Below are 23390 nucleotides of genomic sequence, written 5' to 3'. Positions count from 1 at the left end.
CAGAGGAATGCAAATGAGCATCGTCTCTGCCACAGTTCTGCTGAAAAGCAACCGGCCAGAGGAGCGTATGTGCGCGCGCAAGGCTGCTCCTAATGAAAATCTGTTTAAAAGTAGCCTTGCAGAGTTTCCATAGCTTGGATTCGAAAGCTCCCTTTGAAACAACTCTCTTGTTCCTTTTTTGGAGCACAGATACGGAGATAAGTGAACTGAAACCATTGGCCAACTAAAAACCAGAATTGAACCAGAATGCAAAAAACAAACAAAAATATTCACGCATATGTGGAGGTGCTTGGATAGTACATAGGCCACGTTGAGAGGGCACATGCCCAAATGTGGCTGGGTTGGCGTGTCCATGAGTTTAGTATCAGGAGCTCCTAAGGCTCTGATTTTGGGGCTTCTGACAACTTTTTTTTAATCCCACAGGGGCTTCATTTAGGGTCTGAGGATAGTATGTGAACATTTGTTTGGTTGCAAAGTAGGAGGAAGGAGTGAGAAGATAAAAAAGTTCTATGTCATGTCAGAGGGGCTTGGTTTCCAGAACAGAAAAGCAGAAGGATGGTTTACTGTTGAGACGTTGGAAATCTTCAGAAAGCTGGTCCCAGGGTGGCCGGCTGACCAGAGCCCGGGTGTTCCCAATTCAGCGAGTCAGTGGGCATAGAGGGACTTTACTGGTGGGGACTGCTCCTCAGTGGGGCTGGTTGGTGGGGAGGGAAGAAGGAGCCTTCCCGTTCTGAGGCCGGGCTGCCATTCAGCGCCCACTCAGCCCTCAGGCTGAGGACTCCAGACACATTTCCAATCCCAGACTCCTTTTGGAATTCTCCCTTCCTCTCTGAAATAAGTGGTAGCTATCGATCAGCGAAAGCCTGCTGTCTTCATGGAAGACCCTCGGCCACTTCTAATTATGGCTCTGACCTAGACGTCTTTTTTAAATTCCCGTACTCGGGAGGCAGTTGGTCTGGGCAACACTGCAGGGGCCGGGGCGTGCTGCCCTGGCTCTGTGCCGGCTTCATCCCTGATTTGCTCACCAGCCCCACGGGGCAAGGTCTCCTGTGATCCTTGAGTCTCAAAAGTGACGGTGTTGGCCTGGCTCACAATTCTGTCACGAGGTTAAGACTCCTAAAGCCAGAAGTGACGATGATGAGAATATCTATGTGCCTATCGTGTGTCTCACCGTGTGTTGGGGACTTTACACGTCTTATTTGTAAAGCTTACAAAATCGGGATATCACGCCCTACTGTGTTACAGGGAAGGAAAATTGGAACTTTGGGAGGTCAAACATAGAACTAGCCCAAAGTTATACAATTAGCAAGCGGTGCAGTCAGTTTTCAAGTTCACAGGCTACCAGTGGCTAGCTAGCTCAGGCTCCTATTGTACAGGTAAGGGAGGGGCTTCAGTGATGTTGTGGGAACCTTCCGAAGTGCCCCAGTTTGCAAGTGACAAAATCAGAACCAAAACCTGGGGCTCGTGATTCTGAGACCAGTTCTGTCCTCTGCCCTGTTGCCTAACGCGCATTTGTCCACGATCCCCTTACCTTTCCAAGGTTAGCTCTATGTCCACCACGCAAGGTCAGGTGCTCTGGGGAACAAGTGGACGTTCGTCCAGGAGCCTGTGGAACGCCAGGCCCCCTAGGCCGGGAGGCAGAGTCTCCCCCTGGAAAGTGCCTCAGGGGCTGGAGCCTCGGGGCTTTTGGCTATGCTGTGGGGGCCACGCGGCCCTGGGCTCTGATGGCAACTGTTTTAAGGTGAGTTGGGTTTAAAAACAAGAGCACGAGAGCAGAAGAGTGATCATGTGAGAAGGGACAAACGTTTGTGAGACTGCCTTCTACTCAAGTCAGTAACCTTTGACCCAGGCCAAACGTGGTGACCCTCACCCACCGGGTGCTTGACGCACCTGCACGTGGGTTTTGCCAGTGATGAGACGTTAGGCTGCTCGGTCCCAGGCGCGTGCCGGGAAGCGGCCCCAAGCTCGGTGCTTCCTCCCGGCCGTCGGCAATAAGAGCCCGTGTGCTCTTTCCTCAGATGGACGTGGAGGGTCCGTGGGCAGCCGCAGCGCGCGGCATGGGGACACATGGTGGGAGGTCAAGGCTGACTGGACTGCTTTAGGCGCCAAGTGGTCGGCATGAATTAATCCACTTAATCACCGGACCAACCCAGTGAGGTGCGCACTGTGTTTAACAATTCCTGACTTAGAGTCAGACAATACAGATATTTATTACCCAGCTTCGGAAGAAGCTTGGAAGTACTTGGTTCCAGAGTTGTGTCAGGGGCTCCACAATGTGTTGGTATCTCTGAGATTCTTCTGGTCCCCCCTGGTGACATTGTGACTGCTGCAGGACCAAGCATCCCATCTTCACAGGACAGCATCCTTCTCTCCCCGGGCGGTGGGGAGGGGTGCGTGGGCGGGGAGGGGAAGCTCACCGCCCCTTACAGCTCATTGGGCAGGTTGGGTCACGTGACACCCTGGACCAACAACTGGCACAGGGAAGGGAATTTCCACGAGGGGCTCAGACCAGGTGAGATTCACATACAACCGGGGCTCTGTGAGGGAGGGACGGGCACGGGTGCCCACAGTCAACCCGCAGGGCCTGCCGTGCAGTCATGCTCTGGAAATGGGCACAGTTCAGTGGAGCAACAAGGGGAGAAAGTGTGAGAGGAGGGTCGTGAAAAATTACAGAGCAGCAGGGCAGCCCTGCATGGGGACATGTGGGGTGACTACCTCTGCCCAGCCAGTTGGGGTGGTCTTGAAAGATGAACAGAGGTTTGTCAGGTGGGCCTGGAGGGCGTGTGTGTGTGTGTGTGTGTGTGTGTGTGTGTGTGTGTGTGTGTGTGAAGGGAAAGTAAGGGGAGAAGCAGGCTACGCTGAAGGACCTGCCTGTGCGAAGGCACGGCTGTGAGTTTATCAGGAGTGTGCGTGGAGTGGGGCAGCTCAGAATGAAGCTGCAGGTCGAGGCCCAGGTAGGACAGGGGAGGGCCAGGAACAGCGGAGTGAGAAAAGAGAGACAGGAAGTCATGTTATGTCTGTTGTGGGCTGCTGCAGGCACCTATGTTTGTCACTTAACCCCCCAAATATCAGAGGAAGTAGGAATGAGGAATCCCCATTTTACAGATGAGGAGACTGAGGCTCAGAGAAGCAACTACTTGTCTGAGGCCACCTGGTGGCCATTGGTGGAGCTGGCATTGAGGCCCCAGTGTCTGATTCCAGGGTGGACGCAGATTCCCCAGCACCTGTGGCTTCGGGCTGTGTTCTGGAATTCCCAGGACCTTGGAGGTGCTTCGGGGCTGGAGTGGCTATCTGGAGGCGACTGTGGGGAGGGAGAGGCTGGCGGCGGGTGGGATGGGGCTTGAGGCCTCTCACCGGGTCTGCCAGGACAGCCCTGCCGTCGTGCTCCAGGCAGATGGCTGCACTTCGTAGGTTAAGGTTTGGCATACGATTCCCTTTGATACCTGAAGGGTTCCACTGCTTAGAAAAGTTTGAACACCACTTTAGTTTGCTCTGCTGGCTCGTTAAATTGGTAAGCCATCATATATCTGAGAACTGGAAGGAACCCCAAAGACCATCAAATTCATCTTCCAGACTGCCATCAAAATGTCACTGAGAAAAAAACAAAACAAAATGTCATTGAGAACAGCTGGAGGCCGGCCCAGAGCTGCTAGTCGTCTGTGGGGGCTGGGATAAGGGCCTGCTCTCTGCACCCCCATCGGGGCTTCCCCAAGGCAGACCCTGAGCTCCAGGAGAGGTGGTGGCTTAGTTTCCCAGGGCTGCCTTAAAAAACGAACACAAAACAACAGAAATTAATTTTCTTACGGCTGTGGAGGCCACAAGTCCAAAATCAAAGTGTCGGCAGGGCCATTCCTTCTGGAGGCTCTGAGGGAATCTGCTCTTCACCTCTCTCCTAATTTCCGGAGGCTCCCTTCATTCCTTGGCTTGTGGACGCTTCCCTCCAGGCTCTGCCTCTATCTTCTCATGGCCTCCGGGCCTTCTCCCCTGTGCCTCTGAGTCTCAAATCCCCCTCCCCTTCCTCTTATAAGGCCACCAGATGATCTCATCTCGAGAGCCTTAGCTTCCTGACATTGGCAAAGACACTGTTTCCAAATACAGGCACACTCACAGGTAGTGGGGATTATAGGACCTGGACGTATCTTTGGGGGACATAACCAAGCCCTGCAGTCGGTCACCCAGTTTACAGAATCCGCAGCCAGCAGGGGATGGAGCCCATCAGAAGGGAGCCATTTCTCCCCACCAGGTCTCTGCCTTTAACAGTGATTTGTCTTTGTGACTGAGGAACTCACTTTCGTGAGCCAGGTTCCTTCTGACCTCTGGTCGGACGGGGACCCCTAAGGGGCCGCAGAGGAGAGGAGCGTTCGTAAGCAGTGAGCCGGGCCTGGGGGCTGGGACCTCGAGGGAGGTGCTGGGCTGCAGGGGGCCCAACCCAGCGCAGACCCTTTAACTGCACGTTGGTGCTCTGCTTCCCACACCCACAGACGCCTCCGGATAGGTATCGCACTGGAGCACGTTACCCAGGACAAGGGCCGGAGCTGAGAGAACAGCAGGCATGTAGAGCGAAGAGAAATGAAATGTTCACTTGAGCCTGCATTGCTTTTCCAGACTCACCAGCAGCAGAGTGTGGAATGGGAAGGGCGGTGTTTTAGGCAGCCTGCCCAAGGTGCCCTCAGGTACAAGCAGTGGGCCACTGGGCTGAGCACAGAGTACGGCCCCCGAGGAGACCCAACGGCTTCCCACAGGGAGACCCCGACAGCCTGCACCTCACCGGTGGGGCGGGGTTGGGGGAGGCAGCAAGGCCGCAGCAGAGCCAGGGCCGGGCAGGCCCTGCGACGTCCCATTACCTGTCCTCACCCATCTCCCCAGCCCCACCTCGCCAGTGGCTCTGCCACTTCTTGGGAATCCCTGTTGTTTTCTCTCTCAATTTGGGAAACTATGGGTGTGGGAAGTCCCTCCAGTCCCCGGGAAATGGGGGGAGGAAGCCCACAATTTTGAGGTAACAGTTTCTTCTATCAGCTTATTGAAGTGTAATTTACATAAAATAAAAATCCATTTTAAGCGTACATATGGTGTGTTTCGACGGGTGTAGACAGTTGTACCCAATCACCATATGGAACCCCCAAAGGCTCCCCCAGGGCCCTCTGCAATGAGCAGCCTTCCTGTAACCCTGGCTCCTGCAAATGACTGATTGGATTTTTTCCCCTGTAGTTTTGACATTTCCAGAACTTCTTATCTATGGAACCATCCAGCGTTTAGCCCTGTGTGTTTGGCTTTTTTCTTTCGGCATAATGCCCTTTGAGGGTCATCCAGGCTGTTGTTTTTTATCAATAGCTCTTTCCGTTAAAAAAAAATGTGGTAAAATACACAATTTTACCATTTTAACCATTTTCAAGGGCACAGTTCCGTGGCATTAAGCACATTCACACTGCTGTGCCACCCTCCCCACCATCCATCTCCAGAGCTTTCTTATCTTCCCCAAGTGGAACTCTGTCCCCATGAAACGCTCACCCACTATCCCCGCGGCCCTGCCCCCAGCCCTCTTATCAACAACTTTTGAGCAGGCCGTGACAAGGTGCTTGGTAGGCTTGAGAAGAAAGGTCTTCGAGGCAGCACTGCGACAGCATGATAGGCAGGTAGGGAAGCGGGTACGTTGCTTCCCTACCGCTGCCCCCCAGCTCCTGCCACTGTTAGAACCCGGCTGTGCGTCTGCCCTTTGGGCCGGATTGTAAAACGAAAGGAAGAGCTATGTGACTTGTGTAGCAAATGGGACTTGCCCTTGCCTAAGAGAAGAAAGGTGTTTTAATGAGTGAAGTAACAGGGCAATTTATCATGGTCTCCTGTCACAGGGGGGTCTCAGTGTCTGGAGCAGCCTATGTAGTGGGAGCTTGGAGGAGGGGCCGGTAACTGAAAGGACCACATGCTTGCTTTCTGTTGCAGAGACTGCTAGCTAGTCACTAAACCTGTTTCCTTTTCTCTCCGAGGCACGTGGCCAGAAGATATTCCCAGCCTCCTTTGTGGTTAGACCATGTGGCTGAATTCTAGCCAATGGCTTGGAGCTACTTCCAGGCCTGGCCAATGAGACGTCCCCTGCATGACCCCCACATTTCTTCCACTTTCTCTTCCCACTTTCTGGATATTGATGCCCAGGGCAGCCTTAGAAGACTGATGCTGAAGATGACAGAATCTTTTTCAGGCCAGGTTCCCGTAAGAGGGCGCCACTAAAGGAGCACCTAACCAGCTCTCACCACCTGCTGGTCATTCTGCGACGTTCTCAGCCAGGATCAATTTCTGTTGCTTGTCACTAAGAATCCAGACATATACAATGTCAGTAAAAATTATCTGCCTATAAGGAATTTACTTTATGGGTAAATTGCATCGTTAGGCCAGAGTATGGCGATCACTGTAGCTGGTCATAATTCACACGGCCCTGTGGGAACTGTTACCACAGCATCATGGGCTGTTAGCTGTGACTTGTGGCCTGGAATTAACTCTGACTTTGAAAAGCCTGTCCACAAGGAAAGCAGGTCACATGTCAAACACTTTAGACTGGTTTCCTGGAGAGCAGAAGGTAAGCAGGGACCAGGGAAGAAGGAGGAAATTTAGATAAACAATAATAATAACAATATTAGAAACACATACATAGCACCTACTAGGCACAGCCTCAGCTCTCAGTGTTTTACGAGCAATTACTCATTTTATCCTCACGACGGGCTCTGGTGACAGGTCTCGTTTTGATCCATAGTTAACAGAAAGATTGAGCACACGGCCCAGGCCACGTGGTCACCAAGTGGTGGCGCCAGGATTGGAACCTGCCAGCTCTTCACCGTGGCCGCTGGTGACAGTTAAGAACAGAGGAATCTGACTAACTCAGAATTCCCTGGCGACTTCCCTGGTGGTCCAGCGGTTAAGACTCCACGCCTCCGCTGCAGGGAGTGCGGGTTCGCTCTCTGGTCGGGGAGCTAACCTCCCACGTGCCACACGGTACAGCTCAAAAGTAAAAAAACAAAACAAAACAAAACTCTATTCTTAAAGTATAATCAGGACAACTAAAAACAACTAAGAGAATACAATAAAAGCCAGTAATGCTTGGCAGGGCACTTGAAATAATTTGCCCAAGACACCCAATTTTTCCCTCCGATATCAAGACACTTTTTTTTAGGGCGTTTAAAGAGAAGAACGTGATGATGGGAGATTCCTTGAAATGGCCTGAGGCTCTCCCCGATGCCCCTCCAGGCTGGCTGCACCCAGGTCTTCAGAGCGAGGGTCTCCACAGATCGCCTGCTGACAAGGTTGAGTTAACCGAATATGTGGATGGGAAGCCCGCCCAAAGAGCCTTTGCATGGCCCATCACCTCCCAGTGAAGAAGCTTCAGGGCTGAGACGGAGTTCTGGAGGCCTCAGGTGGGTCGTCGGAAGAACCGAGTTGTTGCTAAGTTGTATTAGACCCTGAAGAGCCCATTCCTGCCGGGGCTGAAAGAGGGGCTGTGACAGAGGGGGCAGAGGGAGAGCGTGCAGGAGTGGGGTCTCTGGGACTCGTTCTGTGAGCACCCACGGATGTTTCCCTGGACCCAGGCCCTGGCGCTGGTCTGTTCCACCACCTCGAATCGGCCACTCCAGGGCCATCTGTCGTGGGCTTGTCAGCCACAGAGCCTAGGGAGTCCCCGCTCCTCCCCTGTGGCCGAGGCACCTGCTGTGCTACACGGGGGCGGCCTCACGAAGGGCAGTGTCCTCCCAGGTTCAAAGGTTTGAGAGCCAATGTGTGGGCTGTGGTCTCTGCTGGGGGCCCAGGAGCCACGCACCAACTGCAGCGGGGAGCGGCAAACTCGGGGACACCCTCGCCCTGTCCCTGGAAGGCCTGCTTGTCCTGCCCCTACCCCCCACCTGTCCCCACCTACTCCTTCTCCTCTTACAGCTTCCACACTCGGCACATGGAGGCTGGACCCTATTCACCTTCTTCAAGACACAGAGCTCTCGATTGGAAGATCCTAGAACCCTTTAGCCAGTACCACGCTGCTACTCACTCCACCTCGCCTTGTCTGCCGTGATACCTGGTACCCAGAACTCGGAGCCAGGGCTCTGGGAGTCAGACTCTGAGGAAGGGCAACACTTCCAGGTGTGTCATCCCTGCTTTCAGCTCCCTGTGCCTCAGTTTCCTTCCAGTACAATGATGGCCGCTGCTTCAGAAGGTGGTTGTGAGCATTACAGAAGTCAGGAGATGGAGCACCCCTGGCGCACAGCATGTGGTAAGTGCTGGGTTTAGTGTTAGGTGTTATTATGATCACAGCAGCCTTTGTGTGTAGCATGAGTGCAACAGTAAGTTGATAATAATAATAACAACAACAACAGTAACGTACGTACTAATAGGTGACACCTACCTAGTGCTCTCCAGGCATCCCGCTTCTCTCTGTGCCTATTAACTCCCCATTCTTCAAGCCCCTGCTCTTGCCTCCCAGGCTGGACGCGGGCTCCTCCTGTGTCCCCATGATGCCCCTTACTTAATGTTAGTGTGACACCTGCCACTCTGCATGATTACTCCTTCCTCCTCATTCTAAGGAAGCTCCCGCGGGGTGGGCACTGGGCCTTTTCTTGTCATGTCCCCGGGTGCTCAGGGTGGCTGAAGGAATACGGGTTCCCCTAGCCCCAGCTGCAGTGAGCACCTCTGTCATTACTTCTGGTTCCCAGAAGGAAACGTGTGAGCATCAGTTCACAACGGCCAGGGGCTGAGGGGCCTCTGAATCCACAGGCTTCCTGCTCAAGGTCACGGCCCTCTGAGCAGGAGAAGGCCTTGAGGACCAGCTCCTAAACCACGCCCATCACTGGATCTGGTCATTTAGAGCACGAAAGACGAGCCGGTCCTCCGCGGAGACGTCATGAGATAAGTGTATTTCAGATGTAACTGTGGTTGGCGTGTGGGCAGCTGGGCCTGATACATAAAAGTACTCATTCAGCATCTTTCAGCTCTCACTGTGAGCCCCACGAACAGAAGACACTCTCCAGCTTGGCACCGAGCGGCTCCTATTTTAAAAATTCATTTAATGCAAACGGTTACTTAATGCAAAAGGCAAGCCATTGACACTATAAATAACTGAAGCTGAGTCCTGCTGAGAGTGGGAAGTCTGACACTGAACTCCTGCACTGTTCCCAGCTCTGAATGAGGCAGTGACGCATCCATTACCATCACCAATTCCAAGACAGGGCCCACTGGAGCCTAGCAGAGCCCCTGGCAAGGTGGCATCCTTCACCCTAGACCCTTCAGAGGAACTTTAAAAAGGAGCTGGGGTGGGCAGAATAATGTTCCCCAAAGATGTTCATTTCCTAATCCCTGGCACCTGCGAATATATCACCTTACATGGCAAAAGGGACTTTGCAGATGTGATCAGGTTAAAGACCTTGGGGTGGAGGTGATCCTGAATTATCTGGGTCGGCCCGAGTCATCACAGGGCCCTTGCAAGGGAAAGAGGGAGACAGCAGAGTCGGAATCAGAGAAGCAGATGTGGTGACAGAAGCAGAAGTTGGAGAGAGGAGAAAGATTTAAACCTGCTCTGGGTCTGGCTTCGAAGATGGAGGAGCGACCACAGGTCAAGGAATGCTGGTGGCCTCTAGACACTGGAAAAGGCAAGGGAATATATTTTCTCCTGGAGCTTGCAGAAGGCATGCGAGCCTTCCTACCCCTTGACTCGGTCCAGTGAAACTAGTTCCTGACTTCTGACCTCCAGAACTGTACGTTAGTAAATCTGTGTTTCAAGCCACTAAGCGTGCGGTCATTTGTTACAGCAGCAACAGGAAGCTAATACTGTAGACAATTGCTCTAAAATGCTTCTAAATGGAACCCCTTCTTCATCGTGCGTTTCTTTCTCGCTTCCTTTGTTTCTGGAAGGGTCAGGAGCAGGGTCGGGTGGGAGGGAAGGTTCAGAGGGGGTAAAGGTAACCCCGGTGGTTACCCACCCCCCTGGGATGGAGTTGTACTGCTTGGGAAAAACTATCAAGATCAATTTTTTTTTTTTGGTGGGGACATTTCTCAAAGCTTTCACATTTAAAAATAGTTCTGCATGACGCCTGTTCCCCATTCTTTCACCCCCGCATCCCCACTTTGGCTCTTGTGTCTGGTGAAACCCTAGGTTTTCACCTCTTACACCTGAGCCCCCAGCCTTTTCCGAAAGTGGAAGATGCTAACGTTTGTAAGTCACGTTGGGGTAGCGTCTGAGTCTGCCTGGGCTGGAGGAGGCTGGCTCAGCAGCTTAGGCATCCAGCAGCTTCCAGAAGCACTTCTCAAACATGCATATTACAAACACATCTGAGGATCTTATTTAAATGCAGATTTATTGAGTGGGTCTGGGGAGGTGCTGAGATTCTTCCTTTCCAACAAGCTTCAGTGGATGCCCGAGCTGCTAGCCCTGCACCACGCTGAGTCTCGAGGACACGGAGGGCGGACGTTCAGTATCTGAGCAGCTGGAACCCATTCACAGCTTTTGCCTGTGGGCGTGCAGCTGTAGTGGAATCTTGTTCCTCAGACTGTGGTCCCCAAAGAAGCAGCACTGACATATCCTGAGCCTGTTAGAAAGGCTTTTTCTCTGAACCCATTCCCCCAGGCCTACAGAATCAGAACCTGCATTTTAACTGGACCCTCAGGGGATTCTGATGCCCATGGCGTTTGGAGAAGCACTGTCTTTGAGCTTGGTTCTCAGCCTTTCGCATGCATCGGAAGCTCCTGGAGAGCTCAAGGAAAGACGGATTGCTGGGTTCCCCTCTGAGTTCATGATTCCCTACATTGTGGACAGGTCCTGAGCGTGTGCATCTCTAACAGGTCCCCAGATGATGTGATGCAGCTGGTCCGGGGACCCCACAGTGAGAACACTGCCCTAGAGCGATCCCAGACCTCAAGACCGGTGGCCAACATACCCAGCCACAAGTTCTAGAATGAACCCTAGGATCATGCTCACTCCAGTGTTTGGATTCTGAGGTCTTACCCATTTTCTTCAGTGAGGAATTTTTGGTGTGATACGGTAAGAAAAAAAAAATATATATATATATATAGATATAGATATAGATGTTTGGTTTTGTATGAGTGTCTTTTGCATGAGATAACAAGGGGCTCCTTCATAGCCTCAGGTCGGGGACTGGTGGCCAGAAAGAGCGAGGCAGGATTAGAGAACTGAGAGCTTCAGACCCACCCCCAGCCTCCAGGGGGTGAAGAGAGCCTGGAAGGTGAGTTCAGTCACCAGTGGTCAATTATTTCCTTCACGAAATCTGCACAAACCTCCCGAAATGATGGGATTCTGAGAGCTTCCAGGTTGGCGAATGCATCCGTGTGTTGGGAGGGTGCACACCCCAAACTCCATGGGAACAGAAGCTCCACGCTCGGCGGGACCTCATCCTATGTACCTCTTCACCTGGCAGTTCATTTTTATCCTTTATAAGCTCCTTTACCATATACCAGTGATAATCAAGAAGTCATTTCCCTGAGTTCTGTGGGCTGTTCTAACACATTATCGAAGCCGAGGGGGCACTCCAGATTTATGGCCAGTGGGTCAGAAGTACAGATGACAAGCTGGGGCTTGTGACTGGGTGCCTGAAGTGGGGACAGTCTTGTGGGACTGAGCCCTTAACCAGTGGGGTCTATACCAACTCCATGGAGCTAGCGTCGGAATCGGATCGCTGGACACCCAGCTGGCGTCAGAGAATTGGAGAATTTGCTGGTGCTGGGCAAAGCGCCACACGTGAGGTGTCAGAAATGCTGGTCGTAAAACACCTCAAGGTGCTTTCTTATAAATAATATACGCATTTTCGTCTTATAGGATTTTTATAAAATGAAACAACAGGCGCTAGCCTCAGCTTTACAGGCAACTACATGACCCTGACCAGGGAATCCAAGTCTCTGGGCCTCCATTTCCTCATCAAGAAAATGAAGGGGTTGAATAATGATCATAAAATTTGCCACTTTAAGGTACACTTTCAATAATTCAGGTGAAGGCAGAAGTTCAGAATGACTGAATCTTGGCTTTTCCGTCATTTATGGGTGATATCCCTGATTTATTTAAGTCAGGAAGGCAACCCTCGGCCGTAAAATGGTGCAATGGGAAGATAAAATCTCTTTCCTTCCCAGTTTTATTTCTTGTAAAAACAATATTAGAAAATAGTAGAGACAATTTAAGAGATTAAAATTTTCATTCCCTCTAACACAACAGCTGTTTTCATTTTGCCAGGTCCCCGTCATGCACGTGGATCCCCTTAGAGAGAGCACCCATGCCCTTGTAATCTGCTTCTTCATTTAGTGCTTCGTCATAAAAGCACCACCAGCAATATACACATGTTAGCTTCACTATGACGTCACTGCCATTGGCGTTTAACTTTGGCTAACGTGATAGGCATCCTTGATACCTCGCTGATGTTTAAAGTTGTAATTTTGAACCACCAGAGATGTTGATCATTTCCCCCATGTTTGTGTATTGTCTGTATTTTCTGCCTTTCCTTATGTGTTTAATTGGGAAAACTGCTGGAAGGTGCCTAGGATAAGGCCCCGCAGGCAAGAGCAAGCTCAGCAAATAGGAGTTTGCGCCCCTTCTGAGCCTCGTTTCCTTCTCTGGGAATTGTGGGGGGCGGGAGCTGGAAGGAAATGCTTTGTGACAAGGGTCTCGCACAGTGGCTGGCGTACAGAAAGGGTGGCTCTTCCTGTGCTCCTAGCCCATCTGCCAGGGCTTGGTGATGTTCTAAATGCAACCGATATCCACTTCAGCAGTGACGTTTCCATGCATACGTTTGGGGAAAAGTGGAGTCTTTCCTGGTTGGCAAAATGGGGGATAAAAACACACCTCCTCACTGAGTTGTGAGGATTAAATGAGACCATCCTCACCAAACACTTAGCCTTGTGCCTGGCGCGTAGGAAACAGTCGACGGATGTTAGCGTCACGACATGCTCTGTCATATTCATAGCCAAAGAGATTATTATTTTTAATTTTAACAGTCTTTGCCAGATTGCTTTCCAAAATTTTACAGTAGATATCGTTTAAATTTAGAAGAATATTCTGAACTTTGAATTGAAAGACTTATTTGCATTTTAAAAGTCTCAAGCAACACATTGTACTAAGCCTGTTCCCAAAGCTCCCGTCTCAGCAACAAGGAGAAAACATTGTTGAAATAAAGGCATTTGTATAGTGCCAAGCAGAAATCAACACAGCCAAGAAAAAAGCATCTTTTAAAAATTCCTATTTGTTGATGGCAAACATTGCTTTTTTTTGTTCTTGCACTGACATCAACAGAATCTCTTAAGGGAATTTCATTCAACATTACAGAATGATTTCCCACGGAACTTGGATTAACCATGAGTGATTTCAAATTGAAGATGGATGGATGATGGATAGATAGATGGAGATCTGTATAGATATATAGATACACATTTTAAAAATATGTACCTGAGAATAGGGGCCCTGTGGAGGAGCTCTCTCATTTCTTATGACATGGCAAAGCAATGAAGTGCTTTTTGATCTGCAAAGCATCTTCTTATACATTTCCTAGTTCGATTTTCACAATGGGCCACAAGACAGGATTGTAAGGATTTCACAGCCCTTATATTAGAGATGAAGACATTGACCCAGGAAGAGGTTCTGACTTGCTTGAAATCCCACAGCTGGTAGCAGAGCTGAACCTGTCTGTAGGTCCTCAACGCGTTGCAACCAGATCCACCAAAACTCACTGGTCTTGGTCAAACACACCCTGAGCGATGGAGACGTGGAACCAGCATATCTGAACCTCTGAGGATAATTCCCATTCCATTTTCAAAAGACCAGCATTGCCCGTAGAGACAAGAATGTGCTCACTGCCACTGAGGAAGATAAGACGGGTGTGGCAGTGCCAGCCGGCCTGGTGCCGCCCAGGGCTCCCACTGTGATTCATTTGGCCACGTCACGGTGCGCACGCATCAATTTTCAGGGACTCGGAGATCTCTTAAACAAGCACAGGTGTGTTTTTAAAGACGCTGATACGGCAAAGGAACAGTACACAGATCCGTGCCCCGAGGAGGCTTCTAGCAGGTTAAGAACTGGCCAGGTTTCCAACTTGGTCCCCTTGTTGTGGAGCCAGCAGCCAGGGCCTCGGACAGCAGCTCCCTGATCCCCCAGTAGGTGATGTTTCTGAATATCCTTTGGGCCACGTGACCTCACGCAACCCTGTGAAACGAGCACGGAAGGTTCCAGATGATGCAATCAGATTGCTAGCAAACGCCGACTGCTTCCAGAAAGGTTAGACAGACTTCTTAGTCATACATGGTAAATGTTGATAATTACGTATTCAGGGGTGTTTTATTTCATAGCAGACTTCATTCTTGCCTGCATAATTGTCCTGACCTGGAAAGACACCACTGATTCCTTTCTGGTGTTGCTACTGCTTTTCTCCCCCTGTATCCATGGGGGTATCTGCTCAGACCGCTGTACTGTGGATCAGAGGCCTGGGTGGGAGACGGGTTCCACCATGAACAGTAGTGTGGTCTTGGGCAAGGCAGTTTGCATCTCTGAGCTCTGTTTCCTTAACAGTAAAATGGCGATAACAGTGTTTGTTCTTTTCACACAGTTAGGAGGTGCAAAGGTGATACAGTGGGTGAAAGAGCACTGACAATTACAAAGGATGATTTTTTTTTCTGGAACTTTTTTGGATTTGATTTTTTTCAACCAAATACCTGTTGGTTGTAACATGTGAAACAGTTTAAAGATAGATGAAGAGGGCTTCCCTGGTGGCGCAGTGGTTGAGAGTCCGCCTGCCGATGCAGGGCACGTGGGTTCGTGCCCCGGTCCGGGAAGATCCCACATGCCGCGGAGCGGCTGGGCCCGTGAGCCATGGCCGCTGAGCCTGCGCGTCCGGAGCCTGTGCTCCACGACGGGAGAGGCCACAACAGTGACAGGCCCGCGTACCGCAAAAAAAAAAAAAAAAAAAAGTTAGATGAAGAAAAGCCCCCCGTTACTAATTCCAATCCTACTCTCCCGGGCTATCCAGAGTCTATGCACTTACAAGCTTTTATGCTGTTCATACAGGCAACTACATACCTATATTGGGGTTTGGGTTTATTTCTTTTTACTGAAGTAGAATCTCACCAAGTGGATGGCTCTGCAACTTGCTTTCTCATTTGATGGTATATCGTAGACACCCCTACCGCTCTGTGGATATGAACTTACTTGGTATTTGTTCCTTAACTTCTTTATGAACACACACCTACAAACATATGTGTGTGTGAGTTGTGTATGGAATCATTTAAAAAAAAATCTTCCCCTCCGCCACTGCCCCTAAAGATATTGCCTCTTCCCTACATATCTTTCATACTTTCCTCCAAGTTGATATCATCACGTAAACTGTTAACACACACATATTTCCGTGAGGTTTTTTTCATTATTTGTATCAAAACTGGATTGTATGCGTACTTCTCCTCTTCCACCCAGTTAAAACCTCATGAAAATACCTACAATGGAACAGTTTTTGTGCCCGATTTTTAACGGCTATATATCACCTTATGCAGTGGAAGCAGTTTTTTGTGCTGGTAAATGTTTAACAACAGCTGTCTCAGGGAAAACCCTGATGGGCAGTGTTTGCTGAAATCGTGCCCTAAATATCCCACCCTGGTTCATTTCCAACCTGAGTGACATGCTGGTGGGCTATAGTGACTCTGGGAAGAGGTGTGTGCATTGTGTGGGGAGCTGATTCCAGCAAAGTACTGGGAGAAGGTTCTACAATGAGTCCAGCCCCTCTCCACTGATGAGCCTTCGGTTGTTTCCAAGTTTCCCTCCCTGGTACGAACAGTGACGCATTAAATAACCTTATAACTACATTCTTCAAGTTGGTTCTTTTATGGGCTTCTATGGGCTAGATTCCCAGCGAGTGAGACTGTTGGCTCAAAAATGAATGTGGATTTTCAAAAATTGTAATAAATGTTGCCAGATTGTTTTTCAAACAGCTTCCTTGAAAGGCAGCTACAATTCACATTTCTACCAGTAATGTAAGAGAGTACTCTTTCTCCCAGCATCTCTGAGACCCATGGGTATTAATGTTTTTTATACTTTTTTTTTCCAGTTTGGTAGATTTCAAGGGGTAACTCATTGTTTACTGTAACTTTAATTTGGACTTCCCTGACGTCAATCAGATTTGAACATTATTTCATGTTTTGGGTCATCTGAATTGGCAATTTAACAGGTATTCTAGATCCAAGACGCTTGGGTTAAAATCATAGCTCTGCCACTCACTAGCTGTGTGACCTCAAGCAAGTTACTTAAACTCTCTGTGCCTCAGTTTTCCCATATATAAAATATAGAAACAAGACCTATCTCACAGGACTGTTATAAAAATTAAATGAATTAATGCATGCAAAGCTTGCAGAGCAGTGCCTAGCCTGCAGAAATGCTAGAAGGAAGTTAGCTGTTGTATTCTATCAACTGCAGTGATACATCCTCTGCCCGCTTTTACATCAGCTTGTTTGCTTTGTCCATTTGTAAATGTCTTTTATATGTTATAGATACTGGTCCTTTGTTACTTGCATTGAAAATGTTTTTACAAATCAATTGTTCCTCTACTGACCTCCTTTATAATTTTTCTTTTTTTTTTTTGTCATTTAAGAAAATTTCTTTTTTTGTATGGAGTCAAATATGTCTATCTTTTTTTTTTTTCTGTCTTTTTTTCTGGGTTTTATGACATGGCTGAGAGGGGCTTCTCTCCTGGATTTTACTAAGTCTCCTAGATTTCCTTTAAAACCATTTTGCTTTCGTTTTCACATTTAAGCCATCGATTCAAGTGGGGTTTATTTTTGGTCTGCAATTGGAGTCCCACTTTTCTTTTGGATGACTAATCAGTTGTGATAGCATCATTTATCAAAATTTCCTGTTGGATTAAATATCACCTTTGCTTATATTAAATTCCTTATCTTTTAGGATCTATTTCTATAGATCCTAAAATCTATATATAAAATCTATATAGATTATAAAATCTATAATTTCAGGAGTATTTCATCTGTTCTACTAAACTCTCATTTTTCTATATGCTGTTACAATATTAATTTGACTACCCTGATCTTCTAGTATGTTCTAATATCTGGTTAAAAACAAAAACCTTCCTTACCATGTTTAAGTACATTTCTGGGCTATTCTCAGGCATTTATTCTTCTGAATAAAGTCAAGATTACTTACTTCAAATAAAACACTAACACAGTTGTTATTCCAAATTTGAGTTTCATTAAATATATGTGATAATTTTTTGGAGACTTTTTGTTTTTGTTGTTTAGCCTTTCTATGTGAATACATAGTACATCTTTTCCTTTATTCAGATCTTGTTTTAAGGCTCTTCAATAAGACATGATACAGATTTTGTTATTATTATGAATGGAGCCCCATATTTCTGTTTTATGTGCTTATTACTGTAAAGAGAAAAGCTATTACATAGATAACTCCCTTACTAATACCAAAACTCTCTTACTAATATTAGTGGCTTGGGGGCCTTCCTTCTACTTTCTTTTTGTGTCTGGCCGCGTTACCAAACTCTCCGACTGATTCAAGTAGTTTTTAAGAATTTGCCTCTTGGGTTTCTCAGCAGTGACCTTGCTCCACTAGCCTCGCTCAGGAAGTAGATGGTGGAAAGAAGTAAGGAGGTGATGTTAGTTGATAGTTAATATGATGGGGGTGTCTGTGACTGAGAGCTGGGACCCGGTGTCCGAAGGCGGGAGGGGCCTGGTATGTCTCCAGCCTTCTTCCGGCTGGCAGCCTCCCAGCTTGATTCACGGCTTCACAGCCCGTGCGAGAATCTCTGAGCTTCCCCATGTCACTCAGTTCATTTAAAAATGTCCAACCCATCATGGACTGGTACTTTCAGAAAATATAATAAACGTGAATTACTGGAAAGATCAATATAAAAATGAAACAGCAAATCCCTCCAAACGTGCAAAATGTAAGTACCAGTTTTTACTGTTAATTCGACAACATAAAAATATTCTGTCAGATGGCTAGAAAAGTTTCTACTGATTGCTCTCAGTCTCTTGTCATGGGGTGGTAACAGCTTGCAGACAGCTACAGACCCGCAGACCACACTTTGCGCAGCGCTGCCTTAATCAGTTCCTTTGGTGCAACCAGTTTCAGGGTGAACAAGTGGTGAACACTCGATACTGATGCTGTAAGTCAAGGGCGGGGTGTTAACAGGAGCTTGTTCAAGGGTACTTCTATTTTTAACAGTAGACGAGTGGGCATGAAGGATAGAAAAATGAGGATGTTGGGACCTAATAGTAAGATTGCAAGATCATAGTCAAGGGGAGCTGCTGTCAGCCGGGGTTTACAGAAGACACCGGCAGCCTGCATCTCTCAGCTCCGCCCCCCAGCACATCAGCAGCTGAGTGCAGGGCAGCTGGTGAGATCCCACTCAGGTCAGGTGGGATCCCATGCTAGGCCAGGTGCTTGAAGACATCAGTGAGCAACCAGACCCCTGCCCTCCACGTGCTTACGTTTTGAGGGGAAGGTCACAGTAAACAATAAGCACAATAAAAAGGCAACCTGATCAGCACGGGAATTTGGACCTGATCCGTGTCCGACCTGAGCCGGTTCAACCCTCCTTAGGCAACCTGGTGGTCCCGTCACGTGTGAACGTACTGAACACTGCTGAATCTCACCCTTACACCTGGTTAAGATGGCAAGTTTCATATTCTACCATCCACCCCCAAAACCTCCAAATAAATAACTTTTTAAAAGTAAATTGTAAAGTATGTTTGAAGGTGATTAGTGCTATGGAAAAGAACGGGCACAGCAGGGTAAGGGGGTAGGACAGCGTCTGTGCAGGTGGGCCCCCTGTGATGCTCTGTACAGGCGCTAGGGAAAGCCATCCTGGTGGAAACCCAGCCACCAGCAAGGTTGTCACAGGGGAATTTGAGAAGCTTCTCTGCTAGTTAGGCCTCAAAGATGTCATGGAGAATTTCTTAGATCCTTGAAAGCAACTCTGAGAAACGGAAAAAAAAAGGTTTATGGTTATTTTGTTACTTCATCTAATATTTAAGTTACAAATTTAAAAAAAAACTCTTTCCTTGGGCTTTGAAAGTATAACTCTTATAATTCTGTTTTAAAAATTAGTAAAATTTAACAATTACTTTCCAAAGCTGTTTACAATTTAGTTAATTAAATTTCCTTAAACATGTATAAATACTTTGGTTTGTTTCCTTAGTACTTCAAGTAGAATAACAGAACCTTCCCTAAAATTCGGTGATTTTTATAAATATAAGTTAAACTTATAAGTATGGTGACTCAAATTCTCTTAGGCATTTCAACCTTGTTTACTAGCTTTATTCTCTTATACTTTTCAGCTTAAAATCTTAAATTTAAATCAATCACTCCATTACCTATCAAGTTGGAATCACAAGGCTAACCTGTTAGTTGCTCTTATATACCAACGTCTCATAAATGTGACTAGCATTATAAATACCAAGTATACATACCGTAGAGGAGGAAAATTTTTTCCTCTGTCCTTCTTGGTTCTTTGTCTGGCTTAATAATCAAATTAACATCAGACGGATTAGCAAGAGAAAAATTTAATTACGTACATACACGAGCCCAGTAAGGATATGAGACCCCAGGGCAAGTCATGAAGCTTGGACTTATATGCCATCCTGACCTAAGGGGTGGGATGGTCCATCATATCTGCTCTGGGCCACCAACCTCCGGACTTCTCCTTATCTGGGAAAAGAAACTTCTTAATTGTTAAATCCAGAGTTGTCCAATTTCTGTTACGTGCAGTAGAATCCAATCCTAAATGATGTGATACTAGTTCATTGTCTGGATAGATCATTATTTATTTAACTAGTCTTCTCTAGATGAAAAATACTGTGATTTAAAAAAGAAAAATTTGTGGTTTTCCATGCATGAGAGTATATCCACAGAGTAAATTCCTAGAACTAGAAACACTGGGTCAAAGGGTACATACATTTTTACCTTTGATAGATATTGCTGATATGTCTCCACGAAGTGGTACCAACTCCTGGAGAATTCTTAATGTGCTGGCGAAAAGTCGTCCATATTAAGCCTTCAGTATATACATGATCAAAAGCTCAGCTCCATTTTAGAATATTTCTTGGTGAAGTAATTGGTTTTTCTCCTTTGGAAGGAAAAAGCCTTCAGTAGATCCTATAACTGGATACAAGGTACTGTAAGATTCATTTATTAATTGAGAGGGGTTCAGCAAAGAAATGCTGACGTTCGTGAGCTGAAAATCCTTTCCCAGAATTGACCGTAGAACTGCATATCAGATACAAATTGCCAACCATTTCAGCAAAGGCACTCATCTCTTCTCTTCTGACGTGATAGGGCCACAGATGCAGTTAAACAAACATAGTCTGAGCATCTGCTGGGTATCAGGCACCAAGCTGGGCGCTAGAAAGAGAAGAATACTATTAGTAGGTTGACTTGTGTCCCCCAAGAGATATGTTCAAATCCTGTACATACAACATATGTACAATTCCTCTGTACAGTACCCGGTGCCTGTGAACGGGACCGGATTTGGAAACAGAGTCTTTGCAGATGTAATCAAGTTCAGAAGTGGTCATACTGGATGAGGCTTAGCCTAAGCCCAATGACTGGCATCTTTATAGGAGAACGAAGATTTGAACACAGAGACACAGGGAAGAAGGACACGTGGAGACAGAGGCCAAGAAGCTGCCACAAACCAGGGAAAACCAAAGATTGCCAGGAGCCACCAGGGTCTAGAAAGAAGCAAGGGAGGGTTCCTCCTTAGAGACTTCAGAGAGACCATGGTGCTGCCCACACCTTGATTTCAGACTTCTAGCTTCCAGAACCGCGAGAGAATAAATGTCTGTTGCTTATAGAACAAATTCTGTTGCTTATGAACAGATTTCTTATTGCCACCAAGTTAGTGGTATTTTGTGATGGCAGCCCTAGGAAACCAATACAGATCCTGGGTTGAACCCCTTCTGGGAACTGGAAGGGCCACTCCTTCCTTCGCACCTTTAGTGAAGTTCCTGGCACATAATTGACCAAGTCACAATGTGGATCATTATCTGTTTTCATGTCTATCTCCTCCTCGAGATGGGATTTCTCTAGTGGGTTAGTGTCTTTATTTAGTGTCTCCAGAGCAAGAGAAAGTGGCTAACACACTTAGGGCAGGTGTTCCCTAAATATGGACAGACTCTATCTATCGAATGATCAGTCAATCATCTGTCTATTCATTACTGCTCTGTCTTCACAGGGAGAGGAGCTTGGTAAATCCTCCAGGTTGAAATTCTCCTCGTCACCCAGGATGCACTGGTCATCTTTACCTCCTTCCTCTCTCTGTCCTTTGCAGCTAGCTGGACATCAGTTTCTGCCCAGTCTTCTCTGACTTGTCTCTATAACTCTTTCTTGCTCCAAACATCCTCCCCTGTCACTCCCCTGCCAACCGCCATGACTCCATTCTCCTCAGTGACTACAATTTCCATTTCTATGCTGATGACTTCCAGATCCTTATCATGGGCTCGGATGACCTGAGTTCCAGACTCAGCTCTTCAACCCCCTACTTAAATCTCTACTCGTTTATCTTGGAAGTGCTGGGCAAACCCTGTCCACACTGATCTTTTTTTTTTTTTTTTTGCAGTGCGCAGGCCTCCCACTATTGCGGCCCCTCCCGTTGCGGAGCACAGGCTCCAGATGCGCAGGCCCAGCAGTTGTGGCTCACGGGCCCAGTCGCTCCGCGGCATGTGGGATCCTCCCAGACCGGGGCTCGAGCCCGTATCCCCTGCATCGGCAGGCAGACTCTCAACCACTGCGCCACCAGGAAAGCCCTGATCTTGTCATTTTCTCTGACAACCTGCTCTCCCCCGAATAATTCCTACTTCAGTGACTACCCGCTTGCACCTCCTATCTGCTTTTCTTGCCTCCCATCTTGCCCCTCTGCCATCCCTTCCCTAGGTTATACCAAGAGTGATTTAGGGGAAAAAAATCAGCCCACCTCAACCTGATCACATAACTACCCTGTTTAAAACTACAGTGACCCTAAGCATCGAGGCGGAGCGCCTTTCTGCGGTTTACAAAGCCACCGGCAACCTGGCACCTGCTTCCAGCTTCTCCCGTGTACTCTGTTCCCACCACATTAAAACTTCCTTTCGTGGGGCTTCCCTGGCGGCGCAGTGGTTGAGAGTCCACCTGCCGACGCAGGGGACACGTGATCGTGCCCCGGTCCGGGAAGATCCCACACGCCGCGGAGCGGTTGGGCCCGTGAGCCATGGCCGTTGAGCCTGCGCGTCCGGAGCCTGTGCTCCGCAACGGGAGAGGCCGCAGCAGTAAAAACAACTTCCTTTCGTTCTTTAAACGTGCTTTACTCTCTCTTCCCTCCTGAGTTTTGTACACACTGTTCCTTCTGCCTGGAATAGTCCTCTCTCGTGTCTTGATCTGACTGACCCCAGCTCGATCTTCCAGTCTCAGTTTGTAAGTCCCACTTCCTTGGCCAGGCTTTTCCTACTCACCCTCACCACTTACTCTTCTCCTGGGGTGCAGCTCCATCACACCTCTCCCCACTCTTCCTCTCGGGCATCACGCCGGTAACTATTACTTTTCACATATATATTCCTTTCTAGACTTCAGACTTTCATAAAGTCCACACAGTCCTCCACACATAAAAGATGCTCAATAATACTTTTGTCTAATAATTGAAGAATGAATGAACGAATCGCCGGGGTACATAGGAGATGCCCGATAAGAACTGGTTGAATGAATGACTATAAATAAATTTCTGTCTGTTTCAACTGCAATCGCCTTACTTCAATTCAGGCCTCCAGCGACTCACAACTGGAATTTTGCCACGCCCTCCTTACTGGTCTCTGCCTCGGCGGACACTGCGTAACTCATCCAGATTCACTGTCTCGAAGCTTCACGTTCATCAGGTAACTCCCAGGAAGAAAATTCATTCACAGCTCCCCAAGAGATTCAGAGCAGAGCCCAAACTCCATGGCTACGCCAAGCCCTACAGAGTGTTTACCATGGGTTCTTCGGATGTTTGTGTGCTAGGGTTAAGTTGTGGGCTAATTGTGCGCTAGCAGGTGTCTAACAGCGCTGTGTGTTTGCAGAAATGCTGCCCTCATCTCAGGCGCTCTATTTACACATGGGAAGCACAGCCTCTTGTTAGGTTGAGGATGCCTTACTTTGAACTACATCGGTTGTTCTTAAAGTGACTAGTGCGATGTTCCCATGCAGTCAGCAAAGATGGGCAGTTGGGCTTCCAATAATCCTTAATTAGAGGTAGTGCTTGCGGGGGCTTACAAGAGTAAGATGCTATGTTTGGCCTATATGTGGAGGACTAAATCTGATGAGGCTGTCAAACCCTAAGTGAGATGATTACTTGTTTGTCTGATACTTTTTTAAAAATTAGAAAGCCCATCATCCCTGGGCACGGGAATACCTCCTG

At 47.9% G+C, this 23390-nt stretch overlaps 1 long non-coding RNA gene across 3 annotated transcripts in view; it reads left to right on the top strand.

The window, feature by feature from the left end:
* The window catches only part of LOC307176787, an 86868-nt gene extending 63759 nt beyond the window's left edge, over positions 1-23109 (top strand). Inside the window, exons 2-6 of one of the 3 annotated variants that reach the window (XR_013824892.1) lie at positions 4482-4550; positions 7160-7400; positions 7912-8112; positions 10804-11002; positions 22757-23109. This is a non-coding gene — a long non-coding RNA (uncharacterized lncRNA). Of the gene's footprint in view, positions 1-4481; positions 4551-7159; positions 7401-7911; positions 8243-10803; positions 11003-22756 lie in introns of all 3 variants that reach the window. The other 2 variants (XR_013824893.1, XR_013824891.1) reach the window with 2 other exon arrangements.
* The last annotated feature ends 281 nt before the right edge of the window (positions 23110-23390 follow it).

Source organism: Stenella coeruleoalba (genome assembly GCF_951394435.1).
Source record: "Stenella coeruleoalba genome assembly, chromosome: 18".
NCBI lineage: Eukaryota > Metazoa > Chordata > Mammalia > Artiodactyla > Delphinidae > Stenella > Stenella coeruleoalba.
Note: the sequence above shows the minus strand (reverse complement) of the source record. Positions and strands in the feature narration are given on the sequence as shown.